Genomic DNA, 21,297 nt, shown 5'->3' with positions numbered 1-21,297 from the left:
GCACTTACAGGGTCAATTGTCCCCACCCTTTCACTGGCTTCTAGATGCTTCCCCTTTTGACTGACATGTTTTCAGCCAGTAACATGCTTTGACCCAGAAGACACTGCTGAGATGAAATAACCTTAAAAGTGCAAGTGTAACAGAATCCAGTCCAGATTTGGATTTGATAACAGCCCTCATTCATTAGTTTAAAACATTGTCCATATACTGTGCATTTATTACATTAATTCAAATTCCTTCTGTCATAGCAGAAATAATAATAATAAAAAAAACATTTGTTAGTTAAAAATCATATCAGTTCAGTTTTAAACTCTCTTACAATACAATACACATGTGTTTTGATACAATAACTTTAAGCCCATAAAAATCCACAGAGATTCTTTTCTACTTTACCAACAATACTCAAAGTATTAGGACTTTTTTGTTGGAATACTGTCAAAATGTGGAGGCTTGGTACTCCATTATAATTAGTTCAGCTTCCAGCAGGGGGATTTTAAATGTGCTTTCTTTGGGGTTGTCTTCCTCTGTGTTGTGGTAGTTGTATCCTCGAGGAAGAATTTGCTGTTGCACCAGGAGCAGACCCTGACAGAAAACAGCTGCTAGTGAGCCCCTTACAACATCCGTCTCAACTCTCCAAGCAGGTGTTACTGATGGTGAAATCTGTGTACAAGGTAACATGAATACGAGTGGAAGGAAATACTGGGTCACTGTAAATAAATCTAAGATCACCTCCTTCAATCTGACACAACTATGACCCTTGACACCACTCTGGGGTTCTGCCTCATTTTAAAGAGCACAACCGACTTCCTTGAAGCTAGGTCCTCATTTGTTGTGGATTCCTGGTTTTTCAATATTTCAGCATGTGGTTGAAGACTATAAGAGTATACATTTATTTTGACATCAATATTCTGTTAGAATAGCTCTCTGACCTGTGTACTATACAGGTATATGATGTCAATGTGCAATATTTGTTGCCAATCCATTGTGTTGCCATTCCTGGTAATTTTATTGTATTATGCTATCCTACTTGTATTTTTGAACTTTTCTTAAGGACAAGTCCAGTTGGGAGAATTGCATTCCACTGATTTAGTTAATGGATCAAGTAATTATCTGATCATTTTAATCAAGTACAGTATACTCGTGCAAAGTGGAGACAACTGTTACAAGATACCATGCTATTGTACTGTATAGTAAAATAGCAAATTTGCACAATCATTTTTTGCAATTTACAATGCTTTTCCATATTGACTATGCTTTACCATGGAAAACTATGCTTATCTGTACTTCACTATTCTTTCCTATTTTATTGTCATGGTATGTGCAGAATACCTGTATATGGGGTCATTCAAATATACAAATAAAACTGCCTTGCTTTTGCACTCTTCGTCAGCCATGGGACGCTTTATCCATTGTGATGTGCTTATTTAAAGACTGTCTGCATTTTCTGAAGGCTGATATATTAGTTAATGTGATCAGGCTGTGCATTCCAACTTGAGCTAGCACTAGAGGCAAATGTTAATGTTCCTTTACCAGAAGTAGGGTTACTAGTGTGGAGTCCTCTTCTCTAAAGTCGTAAGGCATTTGACAGCTTTATTAATCTGGCCTTCCAGCTAGTCCATTAGAGAGCCTACAGGTCACACTGTCAACATCTGACAAAAGGGGTCAGGCAAAGCAAAGTTCTGTAACGATGGTTACACAGAAACACTCCCCAGCAGGAATCCAGTAGGAAGGATGTCCAATAGAACAGAACAATCACACCCATTGTGAAAATAGCTTGTGAAAAATATTTAATGTCCAGGATGAGAGTTTTACCATTGTTTTTAACCTTTGACTTCTAACTTCCTAATTGCTGTCTGTTTAACCAAGCTTACAGTATTTCTGTATATGTATTATGGATTTATATCTAGACACTGCAGACTGGTATTGGTTTAACCCTTTCTTGTGTCTTTAGATATTGTTGGCAACAAAATAACTGATCACAACCAAAACAAAAGTATAATTCCTAGCACAACTATTGACACGTTAAGGTACATTTACTAAGCCTTGACTGACAGTTTTGTGATGTCCACAAGTTGAGACCACCATTATGTGTGATTGGAGCTGGTTTCTGATGTGAAAGCCATGGAAAAAAAAAAAAAAAAAAAAAATTAAAGATTTAACCTTCTGCTGCACCAAGCCTCTATGAACCACTTATTAGCATGCAAGTGATAGTGAGATGCTTCATTTTCTATTCAGCGCTCATCCTGCATTGATTCCTGTTTACTAAATGTACATTTAAAGTACTCCTTAATAAGGTGCTGCTTAAACAGGCCATCACTGTTGTGCATCAGTACATGTCTGCAGCTAAGGAAGCTGAATCTTACAGGGTAAGGCTCAAGGTAGTTTTTTCTTTGTGGATTAATAAATTGCATTTATTCTCAAAGGCAATTGTTCACAAGTAAATTACGTTTCCTCACAGAATGTATAAACATGTGCAAACTCGTGGCAAACATATCTGTCTTATACAGCTGCTTTAATCTGTGATGGCTTTGCAGTCACTTGACAAGCCTAAAAGCAAAGAATGTAGGATTCTCATGAGCTTGTTGTAAGGATGACGCTTGCTATTGTTTCAAGTTCCAACTAGCAGCAGCAATGATGGGATGTGAGGATATTTGATGTCTCTCACTGTCTCTCTCTGGAGTTCTCTATTTTAAGAAGCACAAAACCCTTGAATTAATGTTTTACAATGGAACAATTAAGAGCTTATCTGATGCTGCTTTTACACTGTACTTTTAAAGGAGAATTTTAATGACCAAGCTTGTAGAGTTTTAACTTTAATGTTGCCCCAATTTTTTTTAAACACTAACCCAAACCAAGGATGAGACCTGGAGTAACGCTGAAACTCAGTTTTCCTGGGATATGGCCTAATGAACTCACAGAGACCCATTGGCACGTAGAAACAGCAAGCTAGTGGAAAGGAAAGTTGCATGTTGGAGATGGCTAACAAATAAATCATGTTTTTGTGATTATGATGACTTCATTTACCAGATGTAGGCACTTATAATTCCTAATAATGTGGTCAAACACTAAGAAACCTGTGTAACTTTACTGTTCAGGTTGTCACAGCTTGCTCACTACAGTCTATTGATTAATGTCTTTTCCACAGTTTTCCCCACATGAACAGTTCAAGCAACAACCTCACATCAATTTTGATTTGAGAAATTGCTTGGAAATGTTGAATTTAATATGTTGCTAAAACAGTTGCCTGATGTTCCATCGCCTTTAAAAGATGTATGACACACTGGTCTGGGGATGTAGCAGCAAATGTTCATCTCCTTTACACAACACTGCCTCAAAATGTGCATACTTTATTTCCTAATAGAGCAGTTCCTAATAAAGTGTCAGCATCCTGTATCATTGGAAACATTCCGCACATGGATTTGGCAGAGTTGGATTTAACCCCATCCCTGCCAAATGTAAATTCAAACTGCAAAAACATGCCATATCTAGTGCACACTTCAATATTTTTTTAAACTATACATCTACACAAAAATACATTATTTACACATGCAGGGCATTTCCCCAGACACAGGGGTATATTTCTGTTTCAAGTAACTGGAAACAGCCCAAACAAGATAAAGCAATCTCTATGGAGACCTTCCTAAGGAAACAATGAATGAAATGTAAACCTTTGAGCAGAGATGGATGGTTCGGAAAACGTGCTACATTCAGATAAAAAAAAAAAAAAACTCAGACTTAATGCTGAGAAAGAATGTAAGATGAGAGCAGTACTATAGGATTAAAGCAGGGACAGTTCCAACCTTCAAAATTAAAGAGGTGCAATTCATGTTTCCTGAAAAATCTGAAAAGGTAGATGGACATTTTGTGCACTTCTTCCAGCAACTGTTCCAGGAATAGCTTAGTTGAAAAAAAGGAGCCCTGCACATGAAAAGTGTTTTTTTTTTGTCTGTAAATTATTATTTTATTATTTATTTCTTAGCAGACGCCCTTATCCAGGGCGACTTACAATTGTTACAAGATATCACATTATACATTATTTCACATTATACAGATATCACATTATTTTTACATACAATTACCCATTTATACAGTTGGGTTTTTATTGGAGCAATCTAGGTAAAGTACCTTGCTCAAGGGTACAACAGCAGTGTCCCCCACTGGGTATTGAACCCATAACCCTCTGGTCAAGAGTCCAGAGCCCTAACCACTACTCCACACTGCTGCCCTGATGAGCCTCATGCTCTTGGAAGATCCTACCAGCTGTGTGAGATTGCCAGCTGTGGGTTCCTAATCAGCAGATGGGTGTGTTCCAGCGGGGTGTCGGGTATAAAAAGGTCCTGATTATACATCTCAGGGCTTCTGGTCATAACAAGCGCCAGGGTAAAGACCGTCCACGCTACTGAGACATCTGCAAGCTGAAATCCTCAGATGGCCGTGGGTGTGAACCGGGATCCAGGGGAGATTGAGATTCCTGACCACCACCCCTATGCACCAGTCTGGTGCCTATGGGTCAGAGCCCTCGACCCCTGCTCCCAGACACCCGACCTTTGTGTCTAGACTTCTCAGCGGTGGGCCTGAATCCCAGGTCGTGGTCCCACCTGCCTGGGTCCCATCTCACTGATTCTCAGACCCAAGCAAAAAGCCACCGTTGAGTCATTCAAGGGGGGGAGGTGGCCATGTGTGCTTGTGCAGAAGAGGGGGAAGTATGTGGCAGGGCAGGAGCCCTGTGAAAAGTTTTTTTTGTGTGTGTTTGTAAATAGTTAATGAAGAACCTGACGGTCCTGGGACAGCCTACCTGCTGTGTGTGTTTGCCAGCTGTGGGTTTCTTCCAGCGGGGTGTCAGGTATAAAAAGGTCCCAATTATACACCTCAGGGCTGCTGCAAGGTCATAACAAGCGCCAGGATTAAGACCGTCCACACTACCAAAACATCTGCAAGCTGAAATCCTCTCATCACTGTGGGTGTGAACTGGGATCAGAGCTTTAAGAAGAAACTGCTGTGAGTTAGCCTGTGAGTGTGTCCTTGTGAATAAAACCTGCACAGCTGAGAGGCACGTCAACTGCAACCGCTGTCTCGATCTCCTGCACATTGCTGCATGGAAATACATGATAATACAGTAAGTGTAATTACCTAATATTACTGTGCAATAAGAAAATACATGGGAGAGTTCCTTTACCCTGATTGATCAATATGGTCCCAAATCTATGGACTTCAAATGCTATCTTTCAAATTATGTTTAATCTCTGTTCCAAACCAATCCACCGGAAAATACATAAATACAGTATTAATTTATGTATTTTACCTTTTTTCTGCTTGATGAAAGAAAATCTCTGTTCTAGTACATGCCCTCTGAATTCGGGTTCTATTGATTAATCAGAGCCACTTAATGTAAAGTGTTACCTCAGCCAGCAAATTGTGTTCCCTGATGTTTCAGCTTACTGTCACTGAGCTGCATGTCTGTGCATAATAGTGTCTTGTTCCCCAGAAACTACTTTCTTCTCAGTGTCTAACTTGCACATTATCTATAGGTCCCCCAAGACTTGAAAGAATAACCAACATGCTTGGCTGCCAAACAACTCTGCAAACAGATTGTTATTTAAATGCGAACATACAGTAATCTTAGTATTACAAAAACTGTCTTGAAGTTTGGCACAAAAAGAATAGGGTTGTACTACATTATTGCAATTTAGTGATTCACATTATTATTAACAGTTATACTGCTGAATAAATGCATCAGTAACTTCAGCAAGCATGCTGTAAAGTTGATTTTGGAAACACCATTCCTGGATTATGTCACACCAGCCTAAGATGCTGAAAAAAATTAAAGTAGTTAATTTAATGCCTTCTAGAAATGTGATTAATGCTTGACATTTTCTATATTATAATCACTGAACATTCTCATTTGAAATATGCCCAAGGATCAGTCAGTCTTGAACAGAAAATATGTTTCAAACCAGGTGTATGCCTTGTTGTGTCTAAGAAACATTTCTTTCAGCTGAGTGCCTTTCAAAGCAAGCTTTTGTTCTGGAGGAGGCCAGATTTTAAAATATATTTACAGTACGGTAAGATAAAAAAGATGTAAGCCCTAAAGGGAAATTAATAACCTTAAATAAAGCAATCGTGAGAAAAACCTGTTTGGACTTCAGTTTAGAATTCCAGTAACTGCTTTTGCTTGCAGCTGTTAAAGTGTTAAGCAGGAGCTTTAAATAATATTCTACAACCAATGATGTGCCAACTACAGATTTACAGAGGGACTTTGTTATTGCTGTTGCATTACTGTTATTGTTTACTGTTCTTGTAAGGTGCATGGACTACACCATCTAGGGGGTGGGGGGTGGTAGTTAACTATGGGGAGATTCGGGGGAGTTAACGGGGTGGGAGAGCCGGAGAGGGGGTTGAAGGTGGGTGCTTGGGGGTGGGAAGGTGCGGGAGGTTGGGGTGCCTAGACCTGGTGGGTATAGACGGGTGTTCGCCGAACCCCCCTTTTCCCTGATGGTCTGGAGGCCCCCCACCAAGTCCTGGACCGGCGGAGCACAGTGATTGGTGGGAGGGAGCTGGTGGGGCGGGAGCAGTGGTCTGTATCGGGAGGAGGGAGTGATTGAGGGTGTGTGCTGTTCGAGAGAGTGACGGAGAAAGACTGGTGCTGATTGACTGAGAATTGTGTGAGATCTATCGGGTAGCTGTGCGAGTAAAAAGGGTTAGGATACCAACAAGAACAAAGATAAGGATACACAATAGGGTCGAGGGTTTATAGTGGGCTTTATTGTTTTGGTGGTGTGGTCCTGGCCCGAACAGAGACCGTTAGTGTGTCACAGAGAGCAATAAAAAACTCCACGGAGCGTTGCACCTGCACCAGTTGTCTGTCTATCATTCTTTAAAAAATATATATATATATATTAAGTTGAGATAAAGCAAACCCGGTCATTACAATAACTTATGGCTGGCAAAACACATGCGGATCATTTCCATCAATAACCCAGACTTTTACTTTACATTTTTTTTAACTCTATCAATAAAATTATTGGCCCAATTTATTTTTAAAACTGGCATGATGTAACAGCTTGGGTTTACATCGAGGCAAATGCTGCACTGGAGCAAATAAAGATCAGACCTCATGACTTTTTTCAGATAATATACACTTCATGAGTGCACACTCAAGCAGTCTAATATCCCAACTGGCACGCCGTGATTATGCTCAAAAATCTATCAACAGTTTGGTTCTGCTGTATATTAAACCAATTGTGTGTGTTCAATCCGTCCCCATTATGAAGTGTTTTTTTTTGTTTGTTTGTTTTTTGCAAGCTTTGAATAAAACAAACATCCAAACAAGAACATGCATGGTGTGTATTTTAATAAAGAAAATATTGATTGAGTAGAAAGTTAAAGGATTTTTAAACAGTCAAGTGAAACTTCATCTGGGTATCAACAGAAAGTCTCAATGATAACTGGTTCAGGTAGAAATGAAAATCTGCCAATGTAAGGCATCAGCTAACTAAACCTAAACAGACCAACAGCTCTTTTATTTACTTTGCTTTCAGGATTCTTATTATTCAGTGAGGGATTGATAGTTTTAGAAATTAAATTGGACTTCATATACCTGCGTGGAGCGGTTTCTTGTTTCTTATTAAGGAGTAGTATATCCTTGGACTGATTTTTGTAATTATTATTTTGGAAAAACTTCCAAATAACCAGGGCACTGAAACTGAATATATATTTTAAAAAGTGTTTGCTAAGTTTTGTAAATTGTTAGAACAAGTTTTTAAGTTTAAAGAGCAAGTAGCTTATGTTTACATTTTAACCTTGTATTTTTACATTTTTTTTGTATGGAAAAGTGCTCATAACTGTCTTGAAAAGTCCTGTTCCCTTACAAAGTTCTAATGTCACTTGCTTCTTCATTTTGGATTGTAAAGTAGATAGTGTCTCCATAGCTACCATTAAGTGAAGTTGCTCAGAATATCCAAAGCAATAAGATTCTGTTAGATATTCTTGTATCTGATCTAACAAGTACAGAGTTGACTGGACAGTAAAATATAGTAATATGCTAACAAGAAGTGTTACTCAAATACATCTGCAGTAAAAATTGCAGAGGGCCCGCTTATAATAATATATATCTTTATTTTTATATAGCGCCTTTCATAGTGGATCATCATCACAAAGTGCTTTACAGAGGTAGGCTGTGAACTGTGCATTATATGCAGAGTCACTTACAATAGGACATTGATTTAACATCTCATCTGCAGGATGGAGCACAAGGAGGTTAAGTGGCTTGCTCAGGGTCACACAGTGAGTCAGTCAGTGGCAGGGTTGGGATTTGAACTGTGGACCTTTTGCTTACAAGCCCTGGACTTTAACCATTGGACCACACTGCCCCCTAGAAAGCTTACAAAAGTAAAGGCTTGAGTAGAGTCAACCTAAGAAAGGGCACTTCTGGTAGCTTGGGAGTTATCTTGTCTAACTGAAATTGGAAGTTCATGCTACCAGCTTTGTCTGCTGTTTTAGACACAATGGAGGGCTAGTCATACTAGTAATTTTGTCATTGAATATGCATCAGTTTCCATAGGTAAGCATGTTTTTCTTCTTAACCACTTTAAAATGGCAAGTGACCAAGAGTTAATTAGTGGCTTACGGTTCTGCCAACAAATAATGTCTTTAAAGAAATATACATTTGGAATTGAAAACATGGAAAGAATAGCACATGAAATGATCAGCGTTGTAGGCACTGGAAAGTTCTACTCATATTGCTAAAAAATTCAAAACTTAAAAAAAAACAAACAACAGCTTCAGTTTGCAGGTATTACTTACATTATTTTGACTAAAAAATTATATTTTCTTAACTGATTGAATCTGTTTTCTTTCTTTGGCATGCAAAACCCCCATTAAGATCAAAGTACTGTAACAGATATACCTGCTAGGATCTTTCGGCATGGTGCACATGTTCTTAACAAACCATGACGTTTTTTTTGTTACGTATCCATTACCACTAGCATTAGAGATCCAAGTTTAGAAAGATACAGTTCACTGATAGTTTCAATTATACAAATATCTACTTATTGTAGCTCCAAACACAGATGTGGGGATCAGTGTCAAAAGGGTAGACTTGTTTGGACTAACCCTAACAGGCCTGTGATTGGTGTTGGTGGTCAGCTGACAAATGGAGCGAGACTGAGGTTTATGTGGAAACTCTGCTCATGCACGCAGGATGTATTATTTTGGTTACAACAATTAACTGCGTGGTTAACAATGGTGGAGTTTCCATGCGTGTTTTTTTTTTTTTAGCTCAACACATTTGCTCGAGAAATATGTCTTGTGTAAAATGCTTTTTTGGGTTTCCATTTCCAGTTTATTTTACTTAAACCGGGCTTTTCACCCGACGTCATGCAAATGAATGGGAAAGGTGGGGGTTGATATGTAAATTAGCTATACATAAAGTACTCGTGCTGTTTTTGAAGATTACTGGTGAAATTTGTGTTTTACTGCTCTTGCCAAAATTGTTTTTTAAATGTCATTGGCAGGGTGTCATTGTCATTAGTATTGAATCTTTTTCAACTAATTTATCTTAAAACTAATTTATTAAAAATGAACTGAGAGGTATAAAATGAAACTGACCAACACATGTATTGCAGATCACCATGGCTGAAAACCGTAGGATTCTAAAACTCTGTGCCAGACATCTTCCACGTATGCTTCCAAGGCTGTCTGGATTGGGAACAGTGGATGTTTTCTCTTTGTTTCGGGAGCTTGAACCGCCAAACATCTTCTACCAGCAAATCCTTATGCCTTGTTATCTAATGCAAATGGCTAGGGTCATTTCGTGTCACCAGGGCAACATTCAGCATTATCGTGAAACTGGTAAAGGAGGATATGCAGCCAAAAAGGAATTACATAATGCCTCTTGTGCCAGTGGAAAAAAGAGTGGTGATTGCTCTGTATAGGCTGGCATCCTCAGCTGAGTACACGTTAGAGTTACTCAGCTGAGTACAGGGTAGTTGGCAATGTATTTGGGGTGCATTACACGTTTCTCAACTCCCTTGTTCAGAAGTACTGCAACATGTACATAGCTATGCCATGTAACTGAAGCAAAAAGCATTGCTCTGCTGGACCATCCCTCTTCTCCCGAACGGCACCTCCTTGCTTGTTCCTGCAGGTAGGACAGTTTCAATTTTTTAAATGTGTCCTTGGCTTGTGGGACTGTGCACTGTATCGCTCCAGCCATTTTGAATGGAGGGCGGACACGCGTTGTCTTTGGACATAGCTGGGATCAAAATTAGTTACAGACATTTAGTAAGCAGCTCACTTGCTCTTCGTATTTAACTTTAGCATAGTTTTTACAGTAAGGGTATTCTCAAACAGCTGCTTTAATACTATAACACGGGCATAACGCAGTTCATGGTAAGTGGTTTTATACAGAACTGTAAACCCACAAGAGATCTACAACATGACAGGCCAGACACAGCACTGTCATGTTGCGCTGAACTACACCACTGCTATACTTTCTGCCGAATCCACAATATCAACTGACCTGCTCCCTTGCAATATTTATAGTGATGTCACTTAAGGATAAACACGCTCATTAACATTTACATGTGAAATGCAGGTTTTCATGCGAAACTGGGAGTGGATTTTCCCATGTGTTTTCGTCATTTACACAAGTAAATAAGATTTACCCTATCCCTCTCTTTGGACGTTTTTTTTTTGGCAACAAACCTGATATACACGAGTAATTCTCCCAAAACGTGCATGTGCATCGCCATTTCACTTGTAAATTGCATGGAAACCCCATGAATGGTGTACTACAGGCGTCCATACAAGAGGTGTACAAAAAATAAACAAAATACAAGCAAAAACAGCTATGATCTATAAAATGTTGCCTGGCAATGGCGATGTGCTGCTCCTACTAGAGAGGAGGTCCTGCTGACACTGTCTCCTGGTCTATGCATTTATATGGGATTTAAAATTCCTAAACTAATCCCTGTTGCTTTTCCAGTGAATTTAAACCAAAGTCCATTCCTTGTGAACAAAGCACAGTTGGCAGCGCGTTACAGGCAGAGAGTCTGGCTCTCCCCTGTAATATAATTACATTGACGCTCTATGCATTTAATGTCACACTAAATATATTTTGATGTAACAGCACCCAAAATGAGAAGCCCTATAAGCATTAGCAACAACAGTTTATTAAGACTGAATTTAGACTATAGTCCCTTGATCTATAAAAGCTAAACCAGTACTTTTTTGTCTTGTTTCAGGGTGCAAGATAGCGTACACCGTTGTGCATCAGATTTTAAAGTTACACTGAACAATGAGAAGCTGCAGTCACTTTTATTCTTACTTAGCAGCTACTCAATTCAAATGTGCACATTTGAATTAGTTTAGTCAATTACAGGTCGATACAGAATTAAACAAGTAAGAACATGTTCGGTATATACCTAGTAGACAAATAAACTATAATTAATACAAAGTCCTTTAATTAAATCTGTGATTTATTCACCCTCTTTACATACTGTTGCCTACTTTCAGCCATTTTTTGTAACTCTAAAGCATAAGAGCTGCTGCTGAACTCACACTAACACAGTGTAATGGGTCTCTTCCTCGCGGCTGATGTGTTGATAATACTGATATCATCAGTTCTAGCTTCTCGACTACAGAGGTTGCTCTTCAGATCAATGGTAAGACGTTCATCTTTGTACCATCATTACAACACTAGATCAAAAAATAAATAAAACAACAAATACCTATGCACAGGGTGTCCACAAAGTGCTCTACCCACATGTTTTTTCCTACAATTAATTTGTATTTTCTGCTGCAGGTGAGTTGCGCTGAAACAAGCTGTCAGAGATGCATTTCATCTCGTCACTCCATCCATGTTACGGAAGATGTCGCACCGAACATGGTTACGGATCATCTGCCATGAAAATGATGGCGCTCACACTGATCCCCTGGATGTCTAAATACAGTTAAATACTTGTACTGAATACAATTAAGTACTTCTAAATACAATTATCATCATTCTTCCACATGTTTCAGTTGCTGGTCAGTGCACTGTATAAAAAAAATACATGGGGGTAACAGGACTTGTATAGCTTGAGACCCTTTCTTTTATTATTAACTTTGCCAAAGATATTATTACTGGTAACAGAAGTCTCAACTCTATTTTGTCTGTATTTTTGTCATTTTGTAAAAACAAAACTGAAATATTTTCGCCCTTACGATTTAAAGTAATAATAGTACAAGACATCCAAAAAATGTCCAATGTTATGTTCCACAATTGGTACAATGCCAAAGATTATGCCAACACTGCACTATTTGTCTCACTAAGGAATGTTGCAGGATGTTGTTGGGTTAAAAGGAATTCTGGGTTCAATATGTCTGTTAGGATGAATGCAAAATGATTGTAAATATGTTTAACACATGCCTCTATTAATCCCCATTCCTTTTACGCTTTTAGTATTGACATTTGTTCCCTCTAACACAATACATGAAAAAAACGACATCAATTACTTTACCACACCTGATCTAAAAAGCTACATGCCTTTCTAACATTTCTACCTGGCCGCTGTCTTTAATGATGAAAACTATTAGGTTGAGTGTAAACCAAGATAACACTTAAAATGAGATTATCCTGAGGCATTAGTTAAATTTGTATACAGTATATTCAGGACTGCATTTTACATATCTTGAAGCAGAAAATCAGGGATAAAAATCTTGCTATTTCCTCAATGTCTGATTTGCATTAAAAAAACTGGCACATATCTAGGAGCCCTTTTCTATTTTTTTTTCTGTTCTGGTGCATTATGCAAAACTTTAAAAACTCCCTTGGTAATAATTAAAACCAGAGTTAGTGTCTGGCTTCAGTCCACAAACCTCTGGCTGAATGATGAGAAGAAACAACTGGAGTTTTCAGTGTTATGTGGCAGAAGAAATGCAAAGCAGTCTTCTGACATTCACATTATTACCAACATGGAAATGGCTCAATATTGCATGGCTTGTTGCAATTGACAGCCTCAGTATTAAGTTCAATTGGCAGAGCTGTAAACGGGTAGTCCACCATTTCTTCAAAGAAAATAAATTCACAAAATAAAACCTTAAAATCAGTATCAGCATTTTTTTTGTTGCATTATGAGCTGCCAAAATTCGCCATGAATGGTTGCTATGATACCAAATCGATGAAAAGTAAAGAACCTACCCTAACCCGAACCCGAACCCTAACCCGAAACCTAACCCTAACCCTAACCCTAACCCTAACCCGAACCCAAACCCAACCCTAACCCTAACCCGAACCCGAACCCTAACCCGAAACCTAACCCTAACCCTAACCCTAACCCTAACCCGAACCCAACCCTAACCCTAACCCGAACCCGAACCCTAACCCGAACCCTAACCCGAACCATGACCCTAACCCTAACCCTAACCCAACCCTAACCCTAACCCGAACCCGAAACCTAACCTTAACCCAACCCTAACCCGAACCCTTACCCAATACAATACAGTGACAGTGGTCACAGAATCAACTACAGTAGAATCTGTAGCATCTAAACGCCACCAATTGTTCTATCGTTACAATTAGCCCCCATGACAGACTTTTGAAGATACAAAAATTCACTAAAGTGGCTCTCCTTCATTGTTAGAAATGTTTTTGTGTGGATGCTAGGTTGTTCTATTGATTTGTCTGATACTAAATGCACCTGGTACTACACATATTTGAAAAGCATCTGTTGTGCAGATAATAATATTTCAATCATCACACTGGGAGACTGAATATCAATTTTGCAATCTGGTAGTAACTAATCTGGAAGTATAGGGTTTGGGTTAAAATTGTGATCAAATGTTAGGACTAGGATTATGTGTACAGTTGGTGCTAGAAGGAGGGATATTCTGGGAGCATTTGGCTCCAGACAGCTTGACAATTTGAGGTTGAATTTGCTTTTTCACTTATTCCTTTAACCACTAGAGGCCTGGGTTCATCAGGCTCTCCAAATATAATATGTTTGGTGGTCTAAACTATGCCAACTGTACATTAGTCCTCAAAAATTCAGTTCCACCACTGCTCAGGTGATAGTGTCTGCCTGAAAGAGCCCCGGGATATAAAGACAAGGGAAATCTGATTCAATGAAAAAGTCCTTTGCTGCTTCCTTGTGGCAGGTTATGAAATTAAAAATTTCCTTTGAGAATTAAAGTCTTACTGAACACCCTGCTAAGTTATATCTTTTGAAATGTTTAATCAACCAGGTAATACATCTATCAGCATTTACTCGGGAGCGTTCACCAGGAAAAAAAAAAAAAAGTCTTCTTAGGATCGTAGTGTATCCAGGTTACGCTCCCTCCTACAACAATGGTGGTTTTCTATTCCCACAATATATCACTCATGTTTAGAAGAAAATATACCTTTCTCTTGGCGATCCATTACCATTAAAAAATTTAAAAAGTAATTCACTAAATATGTAATTTCCTAAATATCACAATAATCAGGAAAATGTTGAAAAAACAGCATTGGTAAAGTATGTATTTCTTGTAAACACTGCAGCCACTGAGCTCAGTTTTAATACAAGGTTGTAGCTACATTAGAGGTTTGTATATGTTTTGGTATGCTTTATTTTACTTGGGCGTCACGTACCAATGTTACATATATTAATATACATGTTTTCAAAGTGATTATGATGGGATATGTCCATGTGTTTATACAGTCAGATGTGAAGGTCTATGTTATATAGATTTGGCTTTTTCAACCTGTTTGTGTTGTGCATACCCAATATGAAGATGTACAGACAGAGCATTCTGTAGGACTGTACTACCTGTTGAAAACAGATCTGAAAAAATGATTGGTAGAACAATCTAGGTGAATTAAAAAATATATTATTATTATTATTATTATTATTATTATTATTATTATTATTATTATTATTATTATTATTTACTTCTGACCTTTAATCACAATTTTACCCCAATTAAACATGAAAGTAATATGGGTCCATAGGAAGATTCAATATAAAAAAGATTGAAAATCTAATAAAAAAACAACAACAATAATAATTAATAATAATAAAAAAAGAAAGAAAAAAAGAAATTAAAACCTGGCCACTTATATATTCACCAGCCACTAGGGCGAGCTTGTGACCTAGTCATGGATTTAATAACCAAAACACTATGTGGATGAAATTGAACATACTGTGCATTGCTCATTTACAACCCAGGATTCAGGAACTAGATTTGGCTTAACAACACTTACCTCTTGGGAGTGGTAGTTTATTCCATTTCATTATTGCAGTATGACCTCATTAAAAGTGCATTGGAGCTGCATTAAACTGATGCAAGCTTTGTAATGCTGAGATATCTGGTGATGCCAGGTTATTGGGGTGGTATTGTGATTAAGGAGGCTGTGTGGTCCAGTGGTTAAAGAAAAGGGCTTGTAACCAGGAGGTCCCCCGGTTCAAATCCCACCTCAGCCACTGACTCATTGTGTGACCCTGAGCAAATCACTTAACCTCCTTGTGCTCTGTCTTTCAGGTGAGAGGTTGTTGTAAGTGACTCTGCAGCTGATGCATAGTCCACACACCCTAGTCTCTGTAAGTCGCCTCGGGTAAAGGCGTCTGCTAAATAAACAAATAATAATAATAAAGTCAAGTTGAAGGCTGTCCTTTCCCAAGACAAAGAGGGGTGTGCAGGTAGCTTTACTACTTGATGAACTAAAAGCAGAGATTTGTAAAGGCCAACCCTTTAAAAAAATACTCTACTGTCCAAAACAATATGGTCTCTTATACCAACTATATAATGCAGTGTTTTATAGCACAGTAAATATTATTGGAAACCATAGTGTTTTGGGACTGGACATTAACTTGTTTATATATATATATATATATATATATATATATGGGAGGCCCATGAAACATACAGGAAGTACATATGCTAAGAGCTAGTGGTGTTAGTAAGTACCTGGTACATTGTTTGTGTGTTTTGAATGCTGTCCTTCAGCACATAACGTAAGTTTGTCAGAACGTTTTAGCAGACTGTACTGGCAAGCACACACAACTGCTCTTGTACAATAAGTGGAATTCTACAAGAAGGAAATAGCCTCATCGCAGCGTTATCTTCTGCACATTCCTGCCACAAGAGGTCCTTCTCTGCTAAGACGTGATGGCTATAATGGTCAAAAGAAGAGGAACTGCCTTGTTTCACATCATGTTTTTTTGCATCCAACAGCAGCTTGACACATAATAGAAGGAAGAAACACCCCTCGAATTTTTTTTTTTTGTTTAAATGGCAAAAATAAAAACACAGCAGTAGTGCAGCAAAAAAAAAAAAAAAAATCAATGCAGGCAGTACTTGTATTGACAAAAACACTTAGCAGTAACAAGAGAGACTTGTACTGTAAATATTTGCAGGCACTTTGAATAGATAAAAGCCCCACCCTAACTGGGAAGTATAGGGTTGAATGCATAAACATTACATAGGCCTACTAAGTACATTGTATGACCATGAATTTACCAGAACCCTAGATTAATACAGTCCAGAGAATTTGGCAGTGCTTAATCAAGATATCCTGTGGGTAATTAATAGGTTTCTTATTTTTACTTCTGGGAAGGTTAGATCATGGAATATGGTGCCTAAAAAATACTGTCCAGTAGGGGCTACAATTATCAATGTATTTGCATCAGCAAATTATTCATAACTATAGTTTTGTAAATTGCAAGTCATGCATGTAATGGTGTTTTAAACTGAGATCATTTGGTGATCATTTGAGCTTTGAGCCTTTTATACCATAATTAGAATCACTTTTATCAGCTATTTTTACTATACATGGTGTTCATTGCAATTGCTGAGTTACTTTGAAAAGAATGAACAACCACATCCTGCAGAACCGTAGCGTGAGTAATCTGCATTGCGTCTCCAAGACTGGAGTCACTACAGGAAGAGGAGGGCCTTTGAGTACAGAATATTAAACATGTTAAGTTGTGCACCTGGGCAGCTAGACTGAGTGAGTTGAGATTGGGGACACACAGTTGGGTTATTTTACTAGCTTCCGTCATGCATGCTTGATCTTTATTGAGGACAGTTTATAAGCATGAGGACTAAGAATCTAGAAGATCTGTGTATGATTAGACAACAATCAATTCAGAGTCACAGTAAATGAATGGTACATGTGCTGGTTGTTTTTTTTTTTGGTTTGTGTTTTAACCAGCATTGGCCTTGGTGTGTCCACAGTATGCAAGGATTAGCACAAAAAAGAATGCTATCTGTTTTTTGGGGGTTTTTTTTAACAGTGAAGCTTGTTTTCTAGCCGATAGTGTTCAGTAGAACTGCAGGGGAAGTGTGACCTAACCAAGTGACTCACTTGTGACCTTGAGCAAGAGACTTCCTCATCCTGTGTGTGCCCGCACAGAGCATAGAGGTGCAGTTATTGTGTATAAGCAGTCTAGCACTGTTAATGATGCAGTGCTTCTTTGTTAAAAGGCTAGCCTCTCATAGAACCAGTTACAAGTATGGTCATGGCTCCCATTTGTCCCATAATGTGACCTGACTTGCAGCTGCTTTAGCACTGTTTCCTAACTATGGCTCTTGACTACTGCATTATAAATGAAAAGCACTCAGGGACATAGCATACATACAATGTTTAATATATACCTAATGTTCCTTACAGCAAAAAACTAAAAATGACATGTAAGAACTGGCTGCAGAACTATGCTGCAGTTCAGCTCTTTAAAGATGTGCAGTAATCATGTACAAGCCCAGATGCATTAATGTTCTGTTGATATGCAGTATAAAAGAGTTAAGACCAGCTTTTAGCTGTTTATTGAAGAGCTATTATAAAATAAGGTACATTACTGTTTAAATGTGTGCTATGGTGAAACTTCTGCAAAATAGTTAAATGCCAGCCGCAGTGAAAACAGTTACTTGGTTTGTTGTTGCTTTGCAGTATCTTACAATCACGTTCAGTTTTATCATAAATTATTATTCCTATCCTGACTGACTGCTACTGTGACTATATTTTAATGTAAAATGGGGCAGTTTACTGTAGCATTGCTATAAAAAAATGTTTTGGTAAAAATCAAGTAACTTATCCATTACGTCTGGCACTTTCTCTATTTTGCTGTACTTGCACCATACCGTAAGTTTGAACAGTAATGTAGCTTACTGTAGATCCTTAACTAACAGCTAATAGCTGCTCCTAACTCTTCGATACTGAGTATCGGCAAAATATGAATGCATCTGGGCTGCTAAATTTAGCCTAGCCTGTAGAAAATTGTGAGGGTCTGGAACCAACGCCCCAGTAATGTTGTTGAAGCCGACACCCTGGGATCCTTCAAGAAGCTGCTTGATGAGATTCTGGGATCAATAAGCTACTAACAACCAAAGAAGCAAGATGGACCAAATGGTCTCCTCTCGTTTGTAAACTTTCTTATGTTCTTATGTTCTTATGTATGCATGATACAACTGCTTTGTGTTGCTTGAAGGTAGAAAATGAGTAGTTTGAGCAGTCAGAGGAGTGTTTGCTTACCTGAGGAAGTATTGCAGACTGAGTTCTGCTTGCTTACTGCCTGGGTGTTTGTAAGGTTTATTTTTTTCTCTTTCGTGTTCATGACGTGTTTCAAGTGGTTCTTTTTCATTTGCAGTGATCTAGTATCATATAATTGAGAAAACAGGCAAAAATGTGGTTGTATGTGAGACTAATTTTAAATACCTTAGCCCCACCCAACATTGCATTTGCTGCATAGGTGGAGCTTATTCTCAAATATAAGAGTGCAGGCTAACATATAGGCTTCTGTATATAACAAAGTCTGGATTTTAATAGAAACGGCAAATGCCAAATAAAAGACAATCTGAACACTAGCAATGTAGACATATCAAAGCCTATACATATACCAAATAATGTTAAAACAAAACACACATCCATATAAACCACATAAACTTAGCAACGTAATAAAGAATTACCATCAGGTTGTAAAGGCGTCACTACACACACTGATCCAACAGCCTTTCTAAAAGTGGGGGACCAAGGTCTGAGGGTGAGGGGGTAACAACGTTTTTCAGGAATAAATAAAAAAAATTTTGTCAGAATGCACTTTTATTTCAAACAAACATCTCACATCAATGTTTTCCCCAGATAAAAGCCATCAACCAAAATGTGTTTTTCCCCAATATCTTTATAAGAAAAAACAGCATTGAAATGTTTTGAGAAAACCTAAAGAGTTCACCTTGGAGTGTTGCTTTGCTCTTGAAACAAAGTACTCTGCTGTTCAGGCCGAGACACAACTGGTTGTTACAGACAGAGGCACAACCTAGTAAATTGCAGTATACAGGCTTTGATAATGCCACTTGCATGGCCCAAGCGCTAAGGGTAAGGCTATGCCCACCTGCTCATGCAGTGTATTTGTTGTTTTATTTTTATGTTTTAAATTTCAATTGTATGATGGGATTTAACTGATATTAATATTGATGTGATTAATACTGTATGGTACATATTAAACAGGCATTTCAAAAACACGAGTGAACCCTCACTATTTATATGATTTTACCTTACCTTATAGGCTTTTGTCTTTGACTGACCAATTTAATTATCCACTGAAAAATGTTCCTATGAATGTATTAAAGGCACAGTACAGTTCATGTAATTAATTTCCATGTCATATACCATAATGTATATGTGCTTTGGATATATACAGTACTTGCTCCATAGAGATACATTACAACAGGCCATCAGAGAATATTCTGTCATCAATATGTCAACAGATTTCAATAAATAATAATGTCCTTTAGCAGTGAGTAACATCACTGGTGTTCTGCCACTCCCTTTAGTTTGTTATCTACGACAGAGCAATTAGAAAAAAAAGGAACGTGAATTCTTTATTCACATGCAAACAGACAGCAACCCATTAAGGTGACAGAGCAACATCATTATAATTTGTGTTGTATTGTATTAATGCGGTTGCTTACCCATTGGAAAGGTTTTCATTCTCTTCTCAAAGTAGGTGAGATGAAGTGTGTTTATTAAGTACTGTCTGCAGCACCAAGTACAATGGGAATTGATTATAATGTTTTACAGGTGCTAGACAAACAGTTAAAAACACCTGCAATACGGAACACAAGCTCTTATGCAAATGGTATGTCACCCACAGAATGTATTAATTTGTTATGCAATCTGCATCTGAGACCTGGATTAAAACATTTTAATTAAACTGACTGCCATCCTGGCTGCATATTTGACACAATATTGACAGTGCAGTAGTGGCTGTTTCTAATTTTATGTCCAATCCCTAAATATTGCAATACAGAAACCATAAACCCTGCACTCAGTTTTTGAAACTATCATTCACTACCACAGGAAATCCTTGGTCTAAAAACAGACAGCAGAACATGGCTTCTGGACAAAAACATCACATCAAATTGACTTTTTGCCAGCATAATATAGTTCAAAAATATTCTTTTATATGAAAAAACTATTTTGTTATACAGAATGCAATTAAGAAAGAATGTAATTTTTCTCCTTAATGAATATTAGGAATACAGTCTGTCACTGATGCAAACACTCAATTTATTTGAAATGCAAATGGAATTGTCTTTGTAAATCAGCAGGCCAGCACTCATAGCTGGAGGCAATCCTTGAAGGGGGAGGCTGGAGTCCCCAGGTAAATCAGAATGCATGGCTGGAGGAGCACAGATGGCTCTCAACCCTGTCTATGGACAACATTCCCAAAGGGACATACTAGATTTTATAATCAGAGAGAGCATGTATTACACAAGTTGTATAAGCGACTGTATGAGTACTATGGGTGCCATATATATATATATATATATATATATATATATATATATATATATATATATATATATATATATATACTTTTGGCTGATGGGTTAGATGGACAACCCTTTGTGAAAGGTAAAGGTGAATGGGCTGCTCCGGGACTGAACATTCACCAGCTGAATCTGATTTTCTTTTTGCCCTTAGCGTCTTGTCTTCACTACAGGTTTCCATTGTTTTATTAGCTAATAATTCAGAGCCTTCTGCTTGATGTCATGATCTAAGGAAGGGAAGGTCTGGCCAGTAGTTGGATGAGAGGCTTTAAGTGAATACTGCAGTGAATGAAGTGGTTGTGACGCCTCTGTAGGGTTAGAGGTCACTCTTCTCTGTATTCTATTACTGTAACAATACCCCACCACCTCAGTTCAATCTCTGCATTCCCACCTTTCCTATTTTGATGCAATCTTCTGAGACTAAAAATGAATGTGTGGTGTGCTAGTGAAAATGTGGTGTGCTAGTGAAAATGTGGTGCTGCCTATTCACACCAGGACCTGTAAGTGCTTCTA

General features: G+C 38.1%; 1 protein-coding gene across 3 annotated transcripts in view; it reads right to left on the bottom strand.

The window, feature by feature from the left end:
- LOC117406682 (epidermal growth factor-like protein 6) overlaps positions 1-21,297 on the bottom strand; it is a 69,642-nt gene that overhangs the window by 19,481 nt on the left and 28,864 nt on the right. The gene's annotated exons all lie outside the window — the stretch shown is intronic.

Source organism: Acipenser ruthenus, chromosome 8 (genome assembly GCF_902713425.1).
Source record: "Acipenser ruthenus chromosome 8, fAciRut3.2 maternal haplotype, whole genome shotgun sequence".
Classification (NCBI taxonomy): domain Eukaryota; kingdom Metazoa; phylum Chordata; class Actinopteri; order Acipenseriformes; family Acipenseridae; genus Acipenser; species Acipenser ruthenus.
This window is presented reverse-complemented; position numbering and strand designations above follow the sequence as displayed.